This window comes from Giraffa tippelskirchi, chromosome 13 (genome assembly GCF_054371585.1).
Source record: "Giraffa tippelskirchi isolate mGirTip1 chromosome 13, T2T-mGirTip1v1.2.pri, whole genome shotgun sequence".
NCBI classification, from domain to species: domain Eukaryota; kingdom Metazoa; phylum Chordata; class Mammalia; order Artiodactyla; family Giraffidae; genus Giraffa; species Giraffa tippelskirchi.
Window position 1 is genome coordinate 112,115,664 of NC_137287.1, and position 21,713 is coordinate 112,137,376.

At 43.1% G+C, this 21,713-nt stretch overlaps 1 long non-coding RNA gene across 1 annotated transcript in view; it reads left to right on the forward strand.

Annotated features, from left to right (window-relative positions):
- The first annotated feature begins 4,914 nt into the window (after nt 1-4,914).
- The window catches only part of LOC145532284 (uncharacterized), a 59,324-nt gene continuing 42,525 nt past the window's right edge, over nt 4,915-21,713 (forward strand). The window contains exons 1-2 of the long non-coding RNA XR_014073126.1: nt 4,915-5,004; nt 6,590-6,745. This is a non-coding gene — a long non-coding RNA (uncharacterized LOC145532284). The remainder of the gene's footprint in view (nt 5,005-6,589; nt 6,746-21,713) is intronic.

The following is a 21,713-nucleotide window of genomic DNA, read 5'->3' on the forward strand; positions in this document are numbered from 1 at the left end:
AACAACCATGTTGAATTTTTTTAGAGACAAATTCATGCCCAATTAATCAGCACCTGCCAAGAGGAGACCACAACTTTCATTCATTCATTCACTGAAGAAACATTTATTGAGCACTTATTATGTTCCAGAGTCTATACTAAACACTGAAAACTAGCAATCAAGAAAACAGGATGACATTTGAGGTCGGGAGGGCCAGGTCATGTAGGCTATGGTGAGGCATCTGGATTTTATTCTTTGTGAGATGCTGTGACTCCAGTTCTTCACTCCTCCTTATATGCATGACTGTTGTTATGTAACTTAACATGTGATTCTGGGCTTGGCTGTGTCACTTGCTTTCACCAATGGGATATTAGCAAACAATTCAAGTGGAGGGTTGAGAAACACTGCACGATTGGGCTTCCTCACCCTAGCTCCTTTGCCTTGGCCAGCCTGCTGGAGACTAGAACTGTGGAACAGTGGCTGGGGCAATCCAATTATCCAGTTGAGAGATCAAACAATGTGCAGCTCACCCCTTGGTTTATTGCATGAACTTAACCAAGATCAGCTGAGCCCAATCCAATCAGCAGAACCGCTCATGTTTGTGATTATATTCCACTGGGGTTTTGTGGTTATTTGCTATACAGTATTATTGAGACAATAGATAACAGATACAGATGTAAAATCGTTGGCAGTTTTGAAGCTGAGAGGGGTATCATCTTATCAGTGTTTTCAAAAGAATCCTCCGGTTACGGTATAAATAATACATCATAATATGACAAGGATAGAATCAGGGAATCTAAAATTATTCAAATATCAGTGGCAATCTTTGGGTGGACTCAGTACACACTGACATTTTCTCAACATTTTCATAATAATAGTTTCATTAGGGGAGGTCGAGGACCTTGCAAATATCATGATAGAATATTCAACACTTAAGCACTCTTACTCGATGTGGACTATTTTTAAAGTCTTTATTGGATTTGTTACAGTATTCCCTCTGTTTTTTATTTTTTTGGCTGTGTGGCATGTGGGATCTTAGCTTCTCGACCAGAGAAATGAACCTGCATCTCCTGCATTGGAAGATGAAGTCTTAACTGTTGGATCACCAGGGAGGCCCTAGCACATCTATTTCAACTGCAGCTGATAGATTTTCCTTGGGGTAGCTTCCTTTAACTGTTAAACACTATTTACTTTGGAGAAAACATCCCTGACACCCGCTAGATGAGACTAGATTACCCTATTGTAAAACCTCCCCCAACACTTAACCATAATTGTGATAAAAAATGACATAATCTGTTTAATATCTACCATATTTCACTGGAAGCTCCATGTGGGCAGGGGCCATGCCTGTCTTCTTTAGTCCTATCTCCCTGGCACAGTGCTTGGTACACAGAGGGCTCTCAATACATATTTATTATAATGATAGAGTCTAACTCCTACTAGGGAAAAATAGTTGAACATACTATATTAGTTAGTGTTGGCTAGGCTGTAGAAGGAGCTTCCCTGGTGGCTCAGATGGTAAAGAATCTGGGAGACTGGGTTCTATCCCTGGGTTGGGAAGATCCCCTGGAGAAGGGAATGGCTACCCACTCCAGTATTCTTGCCTGGAGAATTCCATGGACAGAGGAGCCTGGTGGCTGTGGTCCATGGGGTTGCAAAGAGTTGGACACGATTGAGCAACTCACACACACAGACTGTAGTAATGGAACAAAATAGAATGCTTTAAGTTTTTTAATATACAATTTAAAGTCTATAGAAAAGTTGCAAGAATTGAGCAAAGGACTTCTTTATATTCTTAATCCAATTCTTCGGTTGTTACTATTTTATCATATTTACTCTTTCGGTGTGTGTCTCTTTTATGAACCATTTGAGAGTAAGTTACAGATAGCATGGCTAATTACTTCTAAATATTTCAGTGTGTATTTTCCCCAAAGAGTCCTTTATATTATCCAAGTAAAAATAGAAAAACAATGACATTAACATTGATACAGTAATACTATGCAATCCGCAGATTCATTCAAATCTTGCCAGTTGCATCAATAAACATCCTTTGTAAGCACCTTTGTGTTCCTGGTCCAGGATCCTACCTTATATTCAGTTGTCATATCTCTTTAGTCCACTCCAGTCTGGAACAGTCTCTCAGTTTTTTCATGTCTTTCATATCTTTGACATTTTTAAGGAGCACTAGCCGGATACTTTATAGAATGTTTCTCAGATTATCTCCTTAGTCTGAAGTTTCTTCATGATTAAACGCTTGTCATACATTCATTTGTAGATATTAAACATTGTGAGTTCACGTTGATGTCTCCAATTTCAATCCAGCTTCTAGCCTCTCTCCTTTCCATATTTGCATGTTCTTCCTCTGATGATGAGAAACCTGGCTTGCCTTGGGTGCAACCAATAAGTCTGGTTACTTATTTTTCCCAACTGTCCTGGGTGCAACCAATCTCCTGATTACACAGACCAGCTCCTCTGCTTCGATTGCTACACATGTCAACCTCATGGGCCGTGTCCCTTATTTCATTGTGGCTTTGCTGGACAAACCCCACTCCCCACAGCCTCCACCATCCCAACAGGCATGGTGAGCCTGGACTCCAATTTCTCAATGCCCAGACAGACTAAGTGAGCACCAACTCTGACTCCGCAGACTCCCTCGATGGTACTGCCAGGTGTTTATTTTTCGTTCACATAACAGTGTGGACAGATGGAGGAGGTCAAGGAGAGGACATGATCTCTGATTGACCTGCGAGCTGGACCAGGGCAGTCAGAGGCGTCCCCCCTCCCCCGTCTGTTTTTTTGGGATCTAAGTTCTGCCCTCCATCCCCAGAGTGGGAACCATTTTCAAGGACTCAGCCAGAGAGGATAAGGTGTTGAGAGCCTCTGGACTGTGTCCATGGCTGAACCCCGCTAAGCTTCTAAACATTTAAGAGACTGATGGGTAGGTGTGGAGGTCTATTCATCTTAAGGTGCCCAAGACAACCCTCCTGAATTACTTGCTTAAAACTTGCCACCTGTTAACCTGGACTGTCTGCCTCCTTCAGCCGGTTCTCCGTGTATGACGGCTGGTTTCAGATTTCACCTGGGAAGCTCCCGAGGTTGTGAATCAGCAGAAATTAGGAAGCTTGAATTCTCAGCCTACTACTCTCATTCCTCAGCCTGGACTTTCCAGTCTGCCATCTTATTCTTTTTTTTCTAATTAATTAATTTTATTTTCTCTTTTTGGTTGCACTGGATCTTCATTGCTGTGGGTGGGTTTTCTCTAGTTGCGAAGAGTGGGGACTACTCCCTAGTTGCGGTGTGTGGGCTTCTCATTGCAGTGGCTTTTCTTCTTGTGAGGCATGGGGTCTAGGGCGTGGGTTCCATGGTTGTGGTGCACAGTTTAGTTGCCCTGCGATATGTGGAATCTTCCTGGACCAGGGGATGGAACCAATGTCCCCTCCATTGGCAGGCAGATTCTTATCCACTTGACCACCAGGGAAGTCCTCCACAGCCTTATTCTGATTAGAGAAATTTCACCTTGGTGACACTGATGTTTTCAGGTGACGCTGGTTCGCTTTTCACTGAAAACTTCCCACCTTTCCCTATCCCTGTCTCCTTTAATGGGAGAGACTCCTCAATCCAACAAATCCCCCATGATAGATGGTGGTGCGCATTCTGCTGCATTTAAAATTGCCTTTTAACTGTCTCTTCCAGTTTTAGAAGACGTGGAACAGTATCAGCAAGATGGGATTTGGAGTGGCAGAGTTCTCGGTTCAAATTTCAGCAGCACTGCTTCCTGGCTGTGTGACCCTGGGTGAGTCACTTCACTCTTCTGAACCTCATTTCCTTATCTGTGAGAAACAGTCTCCGTCATAGGGCGGTGGTAGGTATTTGATAATATAATATGTAGAGAGTGCTCAACTTAATTCGATGCTGACAGTTGCTCTCTTGCTCCTTTGTCATTTCGCTTGTTCTAGTAAAGATATTGGAATGTGCCGTCCACAAAGTAAATGTTTTAATATGTTGTCCAATTGCAGTGGGTTAAAAATTACGCTGAAAGCCCTCCCCTAACCCTGGCGGCCAGTAACTGACCTGTCCATCCACGAGCACACACCCACCTGAACACAGGCAGGAATCTGCACCAGGCCACCTTCTTTTCTGAGCATTGCACCTACAGCCATCCCAGACTTTAGCTGCAGAGCATGAGCAGCCATTGTCTCTGGAGCCCCGTGAACAGCCAGCGCTAGAGATCAGGTCTCTTATGATCGAGCCTCTGGCAGCGAAGAGGCCCTCATTATAGTGCAGACCGTGGAGCAAGTGTTTGAGGGCTTGGGGAGGACAGGGTCCTCCTGTTGGGAAGACTGCTCTTGCCTGTCAAGACTTGGCTCTGATGGGTACTAAGGAGGTTGTCAAAATCCCCTCTGAACTGGGAGTTGGACACAAGGACCAGTGTTTCCTGATAACTAGCCAACCATGCAGGTCTAGCTCCCCAGGTCCCTCCTTGGAGCTGGTACCTGTGTCTCCCCCTTCTGTCCACCAGCCTTTAACTTGGGGGCAGGGCCGAGAGAGAGGACTTGGGGAGCCCCAGCCCTTACTGCAGTATCAACACATGCTAGCTAAGGCTGGGAGTTCCATGCACCCTCCAATGCTGCCCACGAGCTACTCGGAGATTGTGGGCTGATTATTAGATAATGGACCAGTTAGTGGGCCTCCTCAGGTATGCGTGGGACCACTGGATTTGATCCTGGCTTAATGGGGTGGTTTGAGCTGATGACTCACCTTTCTTCCCAACGGGGGGCTTCCATGCAGAGAAAGCTGCAGACAAATTAACCTCGAAGACTGACTTGAAGTTACCTTGGCCGCTGACAGTTACACCGAGCTGAGTGCAAACACAGGCCTTGTGAACCTGGCAGCGTTGCTATGGAAACCAGAATTCTGCTATCTCTCTGGTTCCCTGGGGTGGGAGGTGGAGAATAGGGTGGGGGTTGGCAAGGGGGCAGCAGGAAGTGTCCCCTGGGAGTGGAGAGGCCTGGCCAGACTGGGAAGGTGGGTGCAGGAGGTCGGGAGGTAGAAAACACGAGCTTGGTAGGTGAAGTTAGGAGAAGAGCTGGGAGCATCTCACTTTCTGAGATGGAGACTGAGTCTCCATTCTCAGCTTGGCTCCAAATTGAGCCCCCAGGAAGCCTTCCTTCTGGAGATGTCCCCCTTCTCAGGCTTCACAGCTGACCGGGGGCAGGGTGGTGGCTGGGTATTCCTTCAACAGAAATCAGCAGTTCAGCTTAGCTGAGAAAACTCTTAGCAGAATGGGGTCCTGACTGACTTCTGTCCTCATGTCAGTCTAGAGCAACACAGAGCAGCTTGTGACTCGTGAGCTAGAATAGAAGCAAGACTTCTGCTCTGACATGTACACATTTGGACCTGACATGAATGATGAAAATACAATTCCCATCTACCTAGAAGTCTCTTTTGAAGGTGAAAAGTAATAATGGCTTGTGAAAACATTTTATAATCTTTGCTGCCCCAGACCCAGGAGGCTTGGTGGATCTCCACTTAAGGGAACGGTGGTTGGTAGTGGGTCCTGTTTCTATTGTAAACATAAGGGTCTAATCTGGAGACTTAAAGCTGGCTTGATGCATCTTCCATTTCCTGCTTTTTCTTCTCTGTTTTCCTGGGTCGTTATAAGTCAGCTCCCCGGCCCCCAACTAAATTGTCAGCTCTGTCCGAGGTGGGGACCGTATCTCATTCATTTCTGCAGCTTGGTTCCTCCTCCTGCCCTCTTTCGTACCCTGTGCCCTTTCTGGGGCTAACATAGAACTTCATCCCTGGGATACCAACTAGGTAGGGTTCTTGGCCTTCCCCAGTCAATAGACATTGACTAGAGCCCAGACAGGAAATTCAGGCAAGGCTTTATTAGGTAGGGCTCCTGCACTGGCTGCGGGAGGGAGCAAAGACAAGTAACAGGTTCCCTTGCTTGCTCCCCTAGTTGGTGAGCTCATTCCTTATATGGGGTGAGGGTAGGAGTGTGCTGGAAGGATGGCTTAGACAGTGTTGTGTGCAGGGGGCATGCGCAGTACCCTGCTTTTTCTCCAGACACTCAGTTTTTTTTGCTCTCGCTACTTCAGAAACTGCAGCTGGGTTTTTTGGTCTTTGTGTCTTTTGGTCTAGAATTTGCCCCAACTGCACATGCACACAGCTGTTTTTAGTCCCGGGTAGTTACTCTGTATTTTGTAGCTCCAGGTGAGGTGTGTCCAGGTGCAAGCACTGCAGCATAGGGTCTCAGGTCCCAGGCCTGTCTCACCTGGAAGGAATGCAATGATTATTATTTGCATCTATAGCATTTTAAAATCTAACCAAGATTTATAATTATCTCAATGTCTCTGGCTCTCGTCTGTTTTGAGGGGGCCTCTCAGGATCAGACCCTGAGAGGATTCAAGGGCAAGGAGTGTGTTTAGGAGGTAATTCCAGGAGCATCAGTAGCGGGAGAGGCAGGTGAGACAGGGTCAGGGAAGAAGGCAGTAAAGGGTGCAGCGTGGAGAAAGTCAACACTGTGGGTAGCTGGGGCTCAGCCCTGCTGGGGGTCTCTGGGAGGCAATGCAGAACTTGTCTCACTGTTACTCCCCCATCTCCCAAGGAACAAGGAGCTGGGGTACTTATCTCAACACCCATCAGTGTTGGAAGAGGTCATTGAGAGGACGTGCCTGCAGGCTGACCCTTGAGTGGGACCAGGGCAACTGGAGGCTCCACCTTCTGTGCTTGGGATGTACGTTCTACCCACTGTTCCCACACAGTGAGTGTTGTTGTGAGAACACAGCCTTGAGAGGAAAAAGTGTGTGTTTAGATCATCTGGATGGCTGTGTATGACTAAACCCTGTTAAGACCTCTTCATAAGCTTTAAGATTCTGTTATGTGCCAGCCTGGATGGGAGGAGGGTTTGGAGGAGAATGGATGCATGTAGATGTAGGGGTTGACTCCCTTCACTGTTCACCTGAAACTATCACAACATTATTAATTGGCTATACCCCAATGCAAAAATGTTTTTTGGTGTTTTTTTAAAAAAAGATTCTGATGAGCAGGTGGGGAGATCTGCCATCTTGTGGTGCCCAAGACAAGGCTTGTGTGTAAGTTTCTTTGGCACCTGCCAATCTGGGGTGCTCTCTCTTACCCTCCATGTATGAGGACCAGTTATAGATTTCACCCTGAGGATAAATACCATATACATCATTCCTAATATGTTGAGGGGCTTTTGTTTTATTTATTTATTTGGCACTAGTGGTAAAAAACCCTCCTACTAATGCAAGAGATGTAAGAGACGCGGGTTCAATCCCTGGGTCAGGAAGATCCTCTGGAGAAGAGAGTGGCAACCCACTCCAGTATTCTTGCCTGGAGAATTCTATGGACAGAGGAGCCTGGCAGGCTACAGTCTGTGGGGTTGCAAAGAGTTGGATACGGCTGAAGCGACTTAACAACCAATAGTTATTTTACATTGTTGTGTTATTTTCTGCTGTACAACACAGAGAGTCTGCTATATGTATTCATATATCCCTTCCCTCTAGAACCTCCCTCCCAGCACCCCCATCCCAGCCCTCTCGGTCATCACAGAGCACTGGGCTGAGCTCCCTGTGATACAGCAGCTTCCCACCCGCTATGTGCTTTACACATGGTAGTGTACCTATGTCAGTCCTACTCTCCCAATTCATCCCCCCGTCCCCTTCCCCTCTTGTGTCCACTTGTCCGTTCTGTTGAGGGGCTTAACAATGGCATATTTCTCTTCCCTCCTCCATTTCCTCCATGTCTGGAAGCCCATGGCTGCTTTGCTTGGTGATTAACTCATCAGGTGAGCAAGGCTGAATTTATAAGCTTAGACCCATGTGATTCCTCATAACTTTCCCTGGCTCCAGGGCCATTGAAATGACCCCCATGATCCAGGCTGTCAGCTCAGCTCTGGGGTGAAAGACAGGTGAGAAGGGAGTCTGGCGATGCCTGTATCTGGGCACACACTGTTCTACAAGAGTCTCAGCTACTTATTGTGGCTCTTAGCTGTCAGTGACATGAACCACGGGGACCACAGAGAAAACACAAACCAGCCACTCAGGAGAGTCACATCGCAGATAAGGCTCCCAGCCCAATCATCTGATCAAAGTTAATACTGGGTTTCATGGGCTTTTTCTTAAGTCCTATAGGATAGGAAAGTAGCTGGATGCCCAAGAGAAGTTCCTTAGAAGCAGTTCTTTGAGGGCTGAAGCAGCAGGGTCCTTCCATTCTCTGATGGTGTGGCCTAACTCAAAGATGGCACTCAGAACACCTGGAGGTTAGGATGGGTGCTTTAATAAAGTGACCATCTCTTGGGCAAGCATGGGGTCTTCTCCACATTCCTAACACAGGGATGGCCTCATGCTTATTGAGTAGCCAAAGATCTCATGACCTTGGTATGGTTTTCCTCTGTGGCAGGTCTGCACCTTCCATGACCCAGCATCCTGGAGCTGGTCATGGTAGTGCCCCTACCAGGCTGGGCTTCACAACCAGTCTTCCTTTTGCCCTGACTCTGTATCTCAAGAAAGGGCATGTTCCTTTTAACTTGAAACAAAAGCCATACACACTCATCTTTTATTTTTATTTTTATTTTTTGTGCCATGCTGTGCAGCTTAATGGATTTTAGTTCCCCAACCAGGGATCGAACCCCAGGTCCTTGGCAGTGAGAGCGTGGAGTCCTAACCTCTGGACTGCCGCACACATTCTTAATTACATTTTCAGATCAGTTCCTAGAAGTGGGATTATTGGTCCAAAGATGTGATTACTTTTACAGCTTTTGAAATGAATTGTCAAATTATCCTCTGGAAAATCTATTCACTGCTTCCTTTTCTTTGAACACTTGCTATCACTCAATAATATATTCAAAAAAACTTTTCTGATTTGGCAAGCAAAACAATGTTCTTTTGTTATTTCCTTACTATATCTGTATAGGTTTTAATCTAGTCTTATTTTTATGTGCTAATTTTCTTTTTTTTTAAATAAATTATTAGTTTTTTAATATGTATTTATTTATTTGGCTACATCTTGTCTTAGTTGTGGCATGTGGGATCCTCATTGGAGCACATGGGCTTATTTGCCTCATGGCATGTGGGATCTTAGTTCCCAGACCAGGGATCGAATCCCTGCCCCCTGCATTGGAAGGTGGATTCTTAACCACTGGACCACCAGGGAAGTCCTGGTGCTGATTTTCTTTCATAGAGGACCAATAGAGAGTGACGTAAAAGCCTTGTCCCCTCTTCCTAATTTTTTTTCTGGGTGTCTCAGAGTTCCATGAGGCTGGGCTTCACACCAGGGCAGTCAGTTCTGTTTGAATCCTCCACTCAATCCTGAGTTTTCACAGTGTTAGGAGTGGGGTGGGGATCTCTGTTCCCTGCGTTCATGGTTTTCTGGATATAGTACTGGCAATTCCTTCATGTCCTGCATTCGTCACACACCGACTCTGTCCTGGGCTGAGCTTCCTTGTCTTGTTTGGTGTTAGGAAGAGATTAGAAGTGTCCTCCGCAGGTGGGGAGCAGAGCAGTAACTGGGAAAACAAGTGGGATCAATACCTAATCCTGTGCAGCCAGCCAGCTCTTTTCAAAGCCTCATATGTATTGATTTCTGTGGGCGACACTTCCCTTTCTTGGGTAATCAGTCCCTTTGCTCAGCAAGTGAACAAGTGAGCAGTCTTATTCCTGCTTTGTAGGAGCAGGGATGCCTGTTTAACTCTAAGCTGCTGAAAGGGGAGAGAGGGAGGCCCAGAGGTAGCCCTCTGGGCTACCTTCTCTGTGCAGTGGCCTGGATGACCTGGATATTTCTTTTGGCCTCATTCTTTTTTTTTTTTTTTTTAATTATTTATTTATTTATTTTAAGAAATTTATTTATTTTAGTTGGGGGCTAATTACTTTACAATATTGTAGTGGTTTTTGCCATACATTGACATGAATCAGCCATGGGTTTACTTGTGTTCCCCATCCTGAACCCCCCTCCCACCTCCCTCCCCATCCCATCCCTCTGGGTCATCCCATTGCCCCAGCCCTGAGCATTTGTCTCATGCATTGAACCTGGAATGGTGTTCTGTTTCACATATGATAATATACATGTTTCAATGCTATTCTCCCAGAACGTCCCACCCTCACCTTCTCCCTCAGAGTCCATAAGACTGTTCTATGCATCTGTGTCTCTTATTCTGTCTTGCATATAGGGTTATCGTTACCATCTTTCAAATTCCATATATATGCATTAGTATACTGTATTGTTGTTTTTCTTTCTGGCTTACTTCACTCTGTATAATGGGTTCCAGTTTCATCCATCTCAGTAGAACTGATTCAAATGTATTCTTTTTAATGGCTGAGTAATATTTCATTGTATGTATGTACCACAGCTTCCTTATCCATTCATCTGCTGATGGACATCTAGGTTGCTTCCATGTCCTGGCTATTGCAAACAGTGCTGTGTGCACTTGAGAAAAAGGTGAAATTGCTCATTCTTGTTCTAGACTGAAACCTCACATGTCTGGGGTGGGGACATGGAGCAGAGCCATGTGACTTAGCAGCAGCATGGTGGGGGAAAGTCAGGAAGTTCAAAGGAAGAGAATGAACTTTATTAAATGCCCACTGTAGCTTCCAGTGAGATAAGCATGATGACTTTCATTCTGTAGATGGAGGGTGTGGCTTAGGGAAGCTAAGTTACTTACCCCAAATCACACAGCTGGTAGTGTTAAAATGTGAACCCAGATCTGAAAGACAGCAAAGTTCGTACACAGCACTGTATCCTACAGCCTTGACCCGAGGACCTCTACTCTAACGTCATGTGGTCAACTAATACCTGGATGAAACTCTTCAGTCCGGGGCATTGACAAGAAACCAGGGATGTATACGTTTGGGGAAAGAAGACATGTCATCAAATATTGGAAGGATTGTGAAATGAAAAAGTTCAAAATCTTTTTGTTGGTTTAAAGGGCAACATTAGGATGAGAGAGTGGATGTTACCAGAAGGCAGATCATACATCCCTAGAATGAAACATCAACTAAGCAGCTGTATGTTTTAAATAAATGGATTGCCCTTAGAGCTTCCTCAAGGAGGAGATGTTTTTGTATAACTCTGTACATTTGATTGGAGAAAGCAATGGCACCCCACTCCAGTACTCTTGCCTGGAAATTCCCATGGACGGAGGAGCCTGGTAGGCTACAGTCCATGGGGTTGCTAAGAGTCGAACACGACTGGGCGACTTCACTTTCACTTTTCCCTTTCATGCACTGGAGAAGGAAATGGCAACCCACTCCAGTGTTCTTGCCTGGAGAATCCTAGGGATGGCGGAGCCTGGTGGCCTGCCGTCTATGGGGTTACACAGAGTTGGACACGACTGAAGCGACTTAGCAGCAGCAGCAGTACTTTTGATTATACTGTTCTTTTATCTTGGAGAGCTCAGTGAGTTCCTACTTACACTTTAAGACTCTGTATGAGTCTTAGGATCTAGAGATTATCATACTAAGTGAGGTAAGTCAATAGACAAAGACAAATTCCACATGATATTCTTATACTTGGAATCTTAAAAAAAGAGATACAAATAAACTTAACAAACAGAAATAGACCCACAGACATAGAAAACAAATGTATGAATACCAAAGGGGAAAGAGGGGGGAAAGAGAAATTAAGAATTGAGGATTAACAGATACACACTACTATATATAAAATAGATAACCAACAAGGACCTACTGTATAGCACAGGGAATTATATTCAATATTTGTAATAAGGTATAAGGGAAAAGAATATGAAAGAGAACAGATATATGTATGTATAACTGAATCGCTGTTTTACACCTGAAGCTAACTCAACATCGTAAATCAACTATACTTCAATTAAAAAGACAGTGCAAACGTCATCCATCCATCCATCCACCCCAAAGTATTTATCGAGTGACTATTATGCATTAGGGAATGTGCTAGGAACTGTGGATCCATGATGCAGACAGACACAGTCCGAGGCCTCAGGAACTTACGTGATGGAGTGAATCTCTTCTCGTGGCTTTGTTTGACGCGAGTTTACTTAAGCAATTTTAATTGATCCTCCTCTGTGAACCACCTTCCAACTACCTGTGGCTTCCCTGCCAGAGCCCATCTCTGGGTAAAACTCAGCAGGGCAGAAGAGCCGGAGGTTTAACGTCTGTTGGAAGCAACCCTCAACTAGTGCGTGATGGGAATTGGTATATTAAATACTCAGGATCCTTAGTCCTTCTGGGGAAATAATCCTGAGGTGGGGGTTCTATACTGACTCAGAATTCCCCTGTAGGATCAAGATCTAGTTGCCTACTGGACTGATCATATACTCTTAGTTTTGCGTGTGTGTGTGTGTGTGTGTGTGTGTGTGTGTGCGCGTGCGCGCTCAGTCATGTCTGACTCTGCGATCCCATGAACTGTAGCCCTATATATACATTTTCTCATTTAATAGTCCCAACTGCTCTGTGAGGTTACAGAAAGCACCTACAGCTAGGGTGTAAGTTTTACTCTTGTGGCAGATGCACACTCTCACTCTCCCCGGCCCACCCAAATTCACTTGCAGCTGGGATTTCCATCAGTATAACAGCTCTTTACCTCAGGTGCCTGAGGGCTTTAACTGGCACCATGGAAACTTGCTCTACTGCACAAAGATAGAACCTGGAAATATTAGATTGGTGCAGAAGTAACAGTGGTTTTGGACTCTGAATTTCAAATCATTATAACTAGGCTCAAACACATCTTTATTAATCAAAATGGGAACCATTGAGTTCTTGGGCAACTTCTCATGTAGTTGTAAGAGGATCAGCTTTGATGATGCTCTGACTTGGTCATTATTAGCTTCTGATGGCTGGCCACTGTGCTCCTCATCTTCAAGGCTCTTCTCTTCTTTGCAAAACTTCTTGAGCCACCACTGCACTGTCTGTTCATTAGCAGTTCCTGGGCCAAATGAATGTTGATATTGTGAGTTGTCTCTGTTGCTTTATGACCCATTTTGAACTCAAATAAGAAAATCACTCAAATTTGCTTATGTCTAACATCATTTCCATAGTCTAAAATAAATATAAAATAAACAGCAAGTAATAATTCATTAGCAAAAATCATAAAGCAAGAAATGTGCATTAAAATTGATGTATAACATAACCACATTTATTCAAGAATGTATGTCAGTGTCAAATAGCAAAGTTTGCAGCAACCTAATAGAAGTAAAGATTTTGGATATAGCCTTCAAACAGTAAGAGAATGAAGTCAAAATCTGCTGCATCTTCTCTTACCTGTGTGAAGATCCTGAGCCATGTCTAACACAATTTCTCAGAGCCCCCTTGTCTCTGCCATGGGATTGAGCTTTAGTGGTTCATAGCAGTAACCTGCTCATTAACACATGCTTTTTTAGAAAAAAATTTATTTTGCTCATGTATCATTAATTTACAATATTATGTTAATTTCTGCTGTACAGTAAATTTCTCTGTATAGCAAAGTGACTCAGTTATACATCTGTATACATCCTTTTTCATGTTCTTTTCCATTATGATTTATCACAGGATATTGAATATAATTTCCTGTGCTATACAGTAGGACTTTGCTGTTGATCCATTCTATATATAATAGTTTGCATCTGCTGAGCCCAGACTCCCAATCCATCCCTCCCCTGTACCCCTTCGGCTTAGGCAGCCATAAACCTGTTCTCTGTGTCTGTGAGTCTGTTTCATAGATAAGTTCATTTGTGTCGTATTTTAGACTCCACGTGTAAGTGATATCATACAGTATTTGTCTTCGTTTGACTTAGTACAATAATCTCTAGATCCCTTCATGTTGTGGCAAATGGTATTAATATTTCACCCTTTTTATGGCTGAGTAGTATTCCATTGTATATATGTACCACATCTTTGTCCATTCATCTGTCGATGGACATTTAGTTTATTTTCATGACTTGGCTATTGTGAATAATGCTTCTGTGAACATAGGGGTGCATGCATCTCTTTGAATTATAATTTTGTCTAGGTTTATGCTCAGGAGTGGAACTGCTGGCAACTCTACTTTTAGTTTTCTGAGGTGCTTCCATACTGTTCTCCATAGTGGTTGCAGTAATTTACATTCCTATAGTGTAGGAGAGTTCCTGTTTCTCCACACCCTCTCCAGCATTTGCTATTTAGCACATGCTTCACTGGCTTTTTTCCCTTCCCTGTCTCACTTTCTCCACCTACTTACCCACCGCAGCAAATCACCCATGTCCAAGTCCTTATCTCAGGGTCCAACTCTGAGGAGCTCAAGCTAAGATAACCACCATTTTATAGTAAAAAAATTGATATTCAGAGAGGCCAAGTGACTTGATCATGGTTGTTTAATTAATAAATGTTAGGTCCAAGGTTTGAACTCATCTGTTTTTTTCTGAATATGAACACTCAGTGCTATGTTCTGTCCTAAAATAAAGACCAAAACAACCACAAAAGCACATCCCTCATCCATTTACAAACACCTACTATTGGCCAGATTCTGCCTTAGGTAGTAGAAATAGTGAATAATGGTAATGCCCAATTCCCAACCATTTTTAGAGTCTAGTAGGGGAGTGTCTTGATTCACTTAGGTTACTAAAACGAAATACCACAGGTGGCTTAAACAACAGATATTTATTTCTCCCAGTTCTGGAAGCTGGGAAGTCTAAGGTCAAGGTGCTGGCTGATTTGGTTCCTGCTGAGGGCTCTCTTACCAGTTCGTACATGGCTGCCTTCTCTCTGTGTGCTCCTGTGGCCTTTCCTTGGCGCGTGCATGTGAGAGAGATGCATTCTGTATCTCCTCCTCTTCTTAAAAGGGCAGAAATATTCCAGTTTAATAACTCAAGAGCACAGTGGAAAAGTCAATGATATGATTGTTAATCACTTTTACAAGAGCAATAACTTGGTAATTATATTTTCATACATTCATTAAGCATATAAACCTAATTTTTTATACACAATAGGGTTATAACAAGGGAATGTTAGTTGGTTCATTTTGTATTCAGTTTCCAAAGATGTTAACTGACATTTTATAGTTTGGTAATTGATCTGTGTCATCTTAAATTATTGGTACAACCTTCAGTGGAGAAAGGGAAAGGATTTCTGGGAGCCCAGTGCACCTTCAATGTTGAATTTCTGTCACTCATGGCTAAAAGTTGGGTCACTCTAAGCTGTCACAAATAGGGAAATATCTCCACCCTCACTTTTTCATAGGATAGTATCAAAAGTCTTCAGGGGGTAGCTCACTTCACTAGTCCTTCTTTATGGCCCTTTTGGATGCCATGAGGTATTCGTCATGTTTCTTCGTTCCTGTCTCGGCTGGTTGGGATGTATGCCACCTCTGATGATGTCCAGAGAGCACAGGTATCACTGCATCAGAGTCCTGTATGTTGATGCCTGCTGATGCATTGCTGGTGCTTAACCTGGGGACGATAGATAGATGCCCAGTGCTTCCTCCCATGGCTGTTAAAGCAGCTGCTAACCTGCATCTTCCACGGCCCCGTTTCTTGAAGGACTCTTGTTTACCTGCTCATGACTGGCATGCTTCCAAAGGGGAAACACTGAAGGGTCTCCCTAAAGGGCTTCAGCAGACACTCCTTGGGTTCCACCCATATCTCTTTGGCTCTCACCAATTCTGTGCCTGTTGTCCTACCTTTTTTTTATTACCAGGACCTGTATTTCTTTTTCTCGGGCTCTTCCATGCTGCCAGAGACTGTTCTCACAAGCATGGCAGCTGGAAACTTCCCGGAGAAGCTTAGCAGCCAGTTTCTAAAGGGAACTGTTGTGTGAATTACCTATGAATTTCTCAGCTCCTTGGCTCCTTGAATGGGTAACCAAAGTGCATTAATCTACACAGTATGCCAGAGCTCCCAGTAGTGTTGAGATGCATTTGCACATGGTGGTAACCACTTCTGATCGCACACCCTTTTCTGTCCTTCTTCCTTTCTCTGCCTCATCTCTCCACTCTACTACCAGTGTTTCTTGCAATCATCTCTGTATCTTTTAAACGAAGATTATATTAAACAAATTGACACTTTACCATGTAAAGAGTAAAATATAGTTACGTTTTCACAACCTAATTACTGGATTAACTCATGGAGACCAAAGATGAAAGCTGTGTGATAAACGTTAGTCTTTTTGTTCTGCAACTGGATATATAACCAGTCAATGGAGGATAAAGCAAAAGTCTATGTTTAAGGCCTTTTGGAAATATGGCTGCTGGGAAAAATGATTCCCATGTCCTGCCCCCAAATAATCCTTGTTTTAAACACATCAACCAACTTTCATGTCATTATTCCTGGCTTTAAAAAAATATGTATTTATTTGACTGCACCAGGTCTTAGTTGGGGAATGTAGTATCTTTGATCTTTAACTGTGGCATGTTGAATCTAGTCCCCTGACCAGGGATCGAACCCGGGCCCCTTGCATTGGGAGCACAGAATCATAGCCATTGGACCACCAGGGAAGTCCCTATTCTTTTAATTCTGGGATATCTGCTGCCCAACTTGGTCCTTTAGATGAGTCCAGTATAAACATCTCTTAGATAGGCTTATTGTTAACATAGTACAAAGGGCTGGGTCTCTGAGTGTATCTGATAGAAGATCACATGTTCCTGCTTTTTGTTTGGAAAGATGGTGTATGTGATTTTCCCTCCAAGCAGCTGCATCCTGAATAATGCACAAAGGCTTAGTCTAGTCAGGAATGCTAAATACTTGTTTATCTATCTCTCTATACCCCACATCCATGGGGGATCAACAAACGAACAAATACTCTGCTTTAGGAAATCAAATTCACTCAGATTAAAGTCAAATTCTTTATAATGTCAGGTGGTCTCACTAAAACTATGTTCTCCCAATTTCTCCATAATCTTTTCAAACTAAAGATGATCCTACTATATACAATATTGAGGATTTTTAAACATAGTCATTGCTAGCAAATGCCTTTGCGTTCTGGGTGACACTGATCAGATCCTGCACATGGATTAAGTATGCCATGCCTCTCTCTCTTAATTTTACATTCTGTGGCGATTTGGTTCCCAAATCATGAGCACACTGTCAGATTTAGTGACCTCATCTTTCATCCATGACAGACTTAATGACACTCAAATATATCACTCACTTTTTCCCCATTCCAAAATATACCAACACTGTATGCCATCATTTACCCAACTTGACTTATAGGCTATTTTTTAAAATCATTCTCATTCTGTCCAGACAGGGCTGATAATTCAACTGGAACTTACATCCACATAAGAATTCAGTAATTATCAAATTTGGAGGAAAAATTAATTACCAGCTTGGTCATTTCCTATTTTAATCCTGGCCAGTTTTTCTGAAATTTGTCTGTGACTTTTTTTTAAAGATAGAACAGATTTTAGACCCAATTTAGCTTTTAATTTAGCATACTGTTTCAAAGGAAATGAATATAATTTCCAAGTTTGAATTAGTTCCTAATACAAGAGTGTGGATGTAAACAGTAGGCAAATACAGCACTAATAAAAATAACAATTTTCCCTTAGCTCTTATGCCAGCTGTTTAGCTTTGTGAAGGGACCACAGATGTCCCCATTCTTTGCTTCATGCCTGGATTAGCTTTTTCAAGAATAAGGGCCTGGGGGTGAGGCCCTGCAGCTCTGAGCACACCTCCCAGGAAAATTCATTTCTTCCTTTGCTTTCTCCAGTCACACTGAATGAAACTCCTGCATCTTCATTCTTTTTCCTTTATAGGGAGCTTTTCAGTTCCTTCATATTCCTTGTGTAAGTACTAAGCAATATATAAAAATATACACAAGAAAAAAAAATTGTTTTCTAACACTAGCCCTCCCAATTCCACTTTTCTCCCTGGAGGAAACCTTGTTTAACAATTTAAAATTTCTGTATTAAAGGACAAATTCCCCATCCTTCTTTACCAGGTTGCATTTAGATGCTGCTAATTATAATCAAGTTGGAAAGTGATGTAGAAGTTGAAGGATCGATTATTTGGCATATATGTAACCCGTCCACTTGTGGTTGACTTGATATAGACCTAACTTAAATGTATTGTGCATAATAAATATACCTGCAAATCCAATCCATGATACTATGACTGCATATAGAACACCTAACCCAGAGATGTCCTAGAGATGGGGAAAAATGGCGAGCTAGAGAAGGGATAGTGGGTCCACAGGTGGGAATTAGGTTTACTTTGGAATAAAACACGAGGGTTTGAGAATGTAAAGACATTATTTTGTGGTTTAGAGGGCTTTGACTTACTGGGTGGAAAGATTTGGGTAAAAGAGCAATCAGAGACTAGGGCAGGGGAGAGGAAATATGGAACAGCAGGGGAATAATACAAATGAGAGAAAACAGCGAAGAGGCAAGATCACCAGAGGTTTGAGCTATATGGAGGGTTAACTAGCCATGAGGTTTTAAAAATATTTAGTTTGTGGGAAGGGAGTGGTGGTTGGCTCAGTCTCTAACAAAAGGCTACCTATTCTGGGACATTTAAGTGCTTATGTCTACGGTGGTAATCTATTGATCCCTTGATGCCTGTCCATTGAGCCATCCATCCATTCATCCATCTTGCCAACCATTCATCCATCCAGCCATTATCTATCCATCCATCCTCCCATCCATCCATCCAACAATTACCCACTCATCCTCAAATACTTTTGGATCGCCTGTCATGTGCCACGGTTTGTATTACTTGTCAAGGAGAAGGATTAAAAGACATGATTCTTACTTTTGGGGGTACTTCAGTCTAGAGCTGGAAAAAGATATAGAAACAAATCATTGCAACACACTTTGCTAAGTGCAATAATAAAGGCTTTTGCAAAATGGCATGTTGGTTGTGAAGATGAAATGAGGTTACATGTATGAAAATCACTCTGTGAGCTATTCAAAGTTAGTCATTATTATAATCTTCATAAAAACTCTAGGAGAAAGGCTTAGATTATTATACCCTTAAATCTTTTTTTTTTTTTTGTATTTAAAAAGCAGTCTAAGTACTTTACTACAAGTCACAAAATAGAGAAAATAAGACCTCACCCATGAGTCACCTGCTTTAATACTGAAATTGTTTTACATTTGTTGAATTTCCTTAGTGTCCAACAAAACAATCATGCTACATATATCATGATACTGATTTTTTTTTCTGATTAAATTAAATTGTCTACATTCTCCCATATAAACCTTTCCTTGGGTCACAGCCATGGGAAGTTGGTATACTGAGAGCTGACATGTCTCTGGCTCAGTCCTGGCTCAAACCCTACCCTCCTGGTCTGTATGAAATACTACGACCCTTCCTAAGAATGGTCGCATGGGTTCTGTGTCTCTGCCGTGGGTCTCTCTGCCATGGCAGGCATAAAGTTATGCCTGGTACTCATGTCATTTTCCTCTTTGGCTTCTTGCTGACTATGAAAATCCTCTCTGTGTCTGCTAATGAGAAGCTACCCCTCTGTCCTAGGATCTGCCCCCACAGTGGAGGTGTCAGTGACCTCTGCCCACCAGAGTTACATTGGCGGACCTATTTGTGGCTGTAAGGGATGCCTGTGATTGAAGCATATCCTTGTGTTCCCCACTTCCTCTCCTTTTTCCTTCTCTTAGAGTTGATCTTAATCACACTTTCATTTCCATCACTCCACCACCAATGCAACTCTTGTGAGGGTCACCAATGACCTCCATTTTTCCAAGTCCAATGGCCAGCCGTTGATGTGGTTTATTGATCTTTGAAAATTCATAGTTCCTGTATTTGGGCGGGTGGGTCACCTGTGTTAAAGGTTGCCTTGTACCAGCTGCTCAGATTTAATGAGGCATCATCTCAGTCATTTCAGGGTTGGGCAGGGTTTCCAAATCTTCTCTGCCAGCTGTTTTTAATAAAATTTTCTTACTCCCTTCTACCAGTTTTCTAAGAATTTTCTTTTTAATTTTTGTAAGCTTTCTGAGGGAGCTACAAAAGGAAGGGGTCATCATTATTATTTTGCTAATTTAAAAAAGTAGAGGAGTGTGGTGGCCGTGAGAATGTATCTTTTAGACCTCCAGCTTCAGGGAATGCGACTAACCAGAGGCTCCACCTGCCCCATCTGTGTCCATCACTGTGTATATGCCAACCCTGTCCTCCCTGTGGGCTGCTGCCAGTTGATGACTAGGCCCCACAGGGGTTTAAAACAGGCCCAAAGCAGGCCCATTCCTGAAAGAAGTGGGACTCCTCTAATGAGCACGTTTGGCTCAAGGACTCCTGTGGCAGGTGGAATAATGACCTCCCAAAGATCTCCACATCCTAATCTCTGGAGCCTGTGAATATGTCACCTCACATGGGAAAAAGGAATTAAGAGTACAGTTGACATTATGGTTGCTAATCAGCTGATCTTGAAATGGGGGCATAGTGGGGGACTATCCAGATGAGTCCAGTTGAGTTCCATGGCTCCTTAGAAGTGGAGAATTTTCCCAGTTGTGGTCAAACAGAGAGATGCAAAGGTGGAAGAAGTTATCAGAGAGATGAGATGACCTTCCGCTGCTGACTTTGAAGATGAAGGAAGAGACCTCAAGCCAAGGAATGCAGGTGGTGTCTAGTATTTGGGCAAGGAAAAGAAACAGATTCTCCAGACTCTCCTCTGCAGAGAGGAAGACAACACTGTTGACACCTTGACTTTACCCCTGTGAGACTTATGTCAGCCTTAGGACCCAAAGAATTGTAACATAATAATTGTGCTGTTTTAAGGTGTTAAGTTTGTGGCGTTAATAGCAGCACGGAAAACTAAATCAATTCCCCATCAGATTTGCCAAAAATCTTTTGAACTGTACTTATAGTTTCCCTGGTGGCTCAGACAGTAAAGAATCTACCCACAATGCAGGAGACCTGGGTTCGATCCCTGGGTCGGGAATATCCCTGGAGAAGGGAATGGCTACCCACTCCAGTTCTTTTGCCTGGAGAATTTCATGGACAGAGGAACCTGGCAGGCTAGGTTCTTGGGGTCACAAAGAGTCGGACACGACTGAGTGACTAACACTTTCACTTTTCATAGTTTAATTCTCTTCTTACCCCTGGAGAAGGAAATGGCAACCCACTTCTTGCCTGGAGAATCTCATGGACAGAGGAGCCTGGCAGGCTGTAGTCTATGGGGTCGTAAGAGTCGAATGTGACTCAACACACACCTCCTACTTATCCAGCCTTCTTTCCTTCCCTCTGTCCTTCATGGAAGGTCAGGGCAGCTCTCCCAGGCTCCTCCATCACCTTGCCCAATTTCCTTTATGGATGTTTCTCCAGTAAATGTCTTGTGTGTTTGATACCATTTTAGCATCTACTTCTCTGAAGACACAAACGAACAGGAGTGATAAGAAAGCCAATGAACTCTTAAAGTTCTAGATCTACGCTGTTCAATATGATAACCGCTAATGACAAATTGCTATTGAAGTGTGCAAAATAAGAAAATGAATTTTAATTCCAATTAATTTAAATTTCAAAGTGAAAGTGAAGTCGCTCAGTCGTGTCCGACTCTTTGCGACCCCATGGACTGTAGCTTACCAGGTTCCTCCGTCCGTGGGATTTTCCAGGCAAGAATACTGGAGTGGGTTGCCATTTTCTTCTCCAGGAGATGGATACTTAATTCAGTTATCAGAAAACTTTTAACTATGTTTGGAACAATTCAGGTGTGTGTATTTTTTAAACTATACATTTTATGAACTCAAAACACAGATCAAGTCTTTTTGATGAAAATTTAGTATCCAAATTGAGACGTTCTTTAAACATTACACACTGGGTTACAAAGACTTAGAATGAA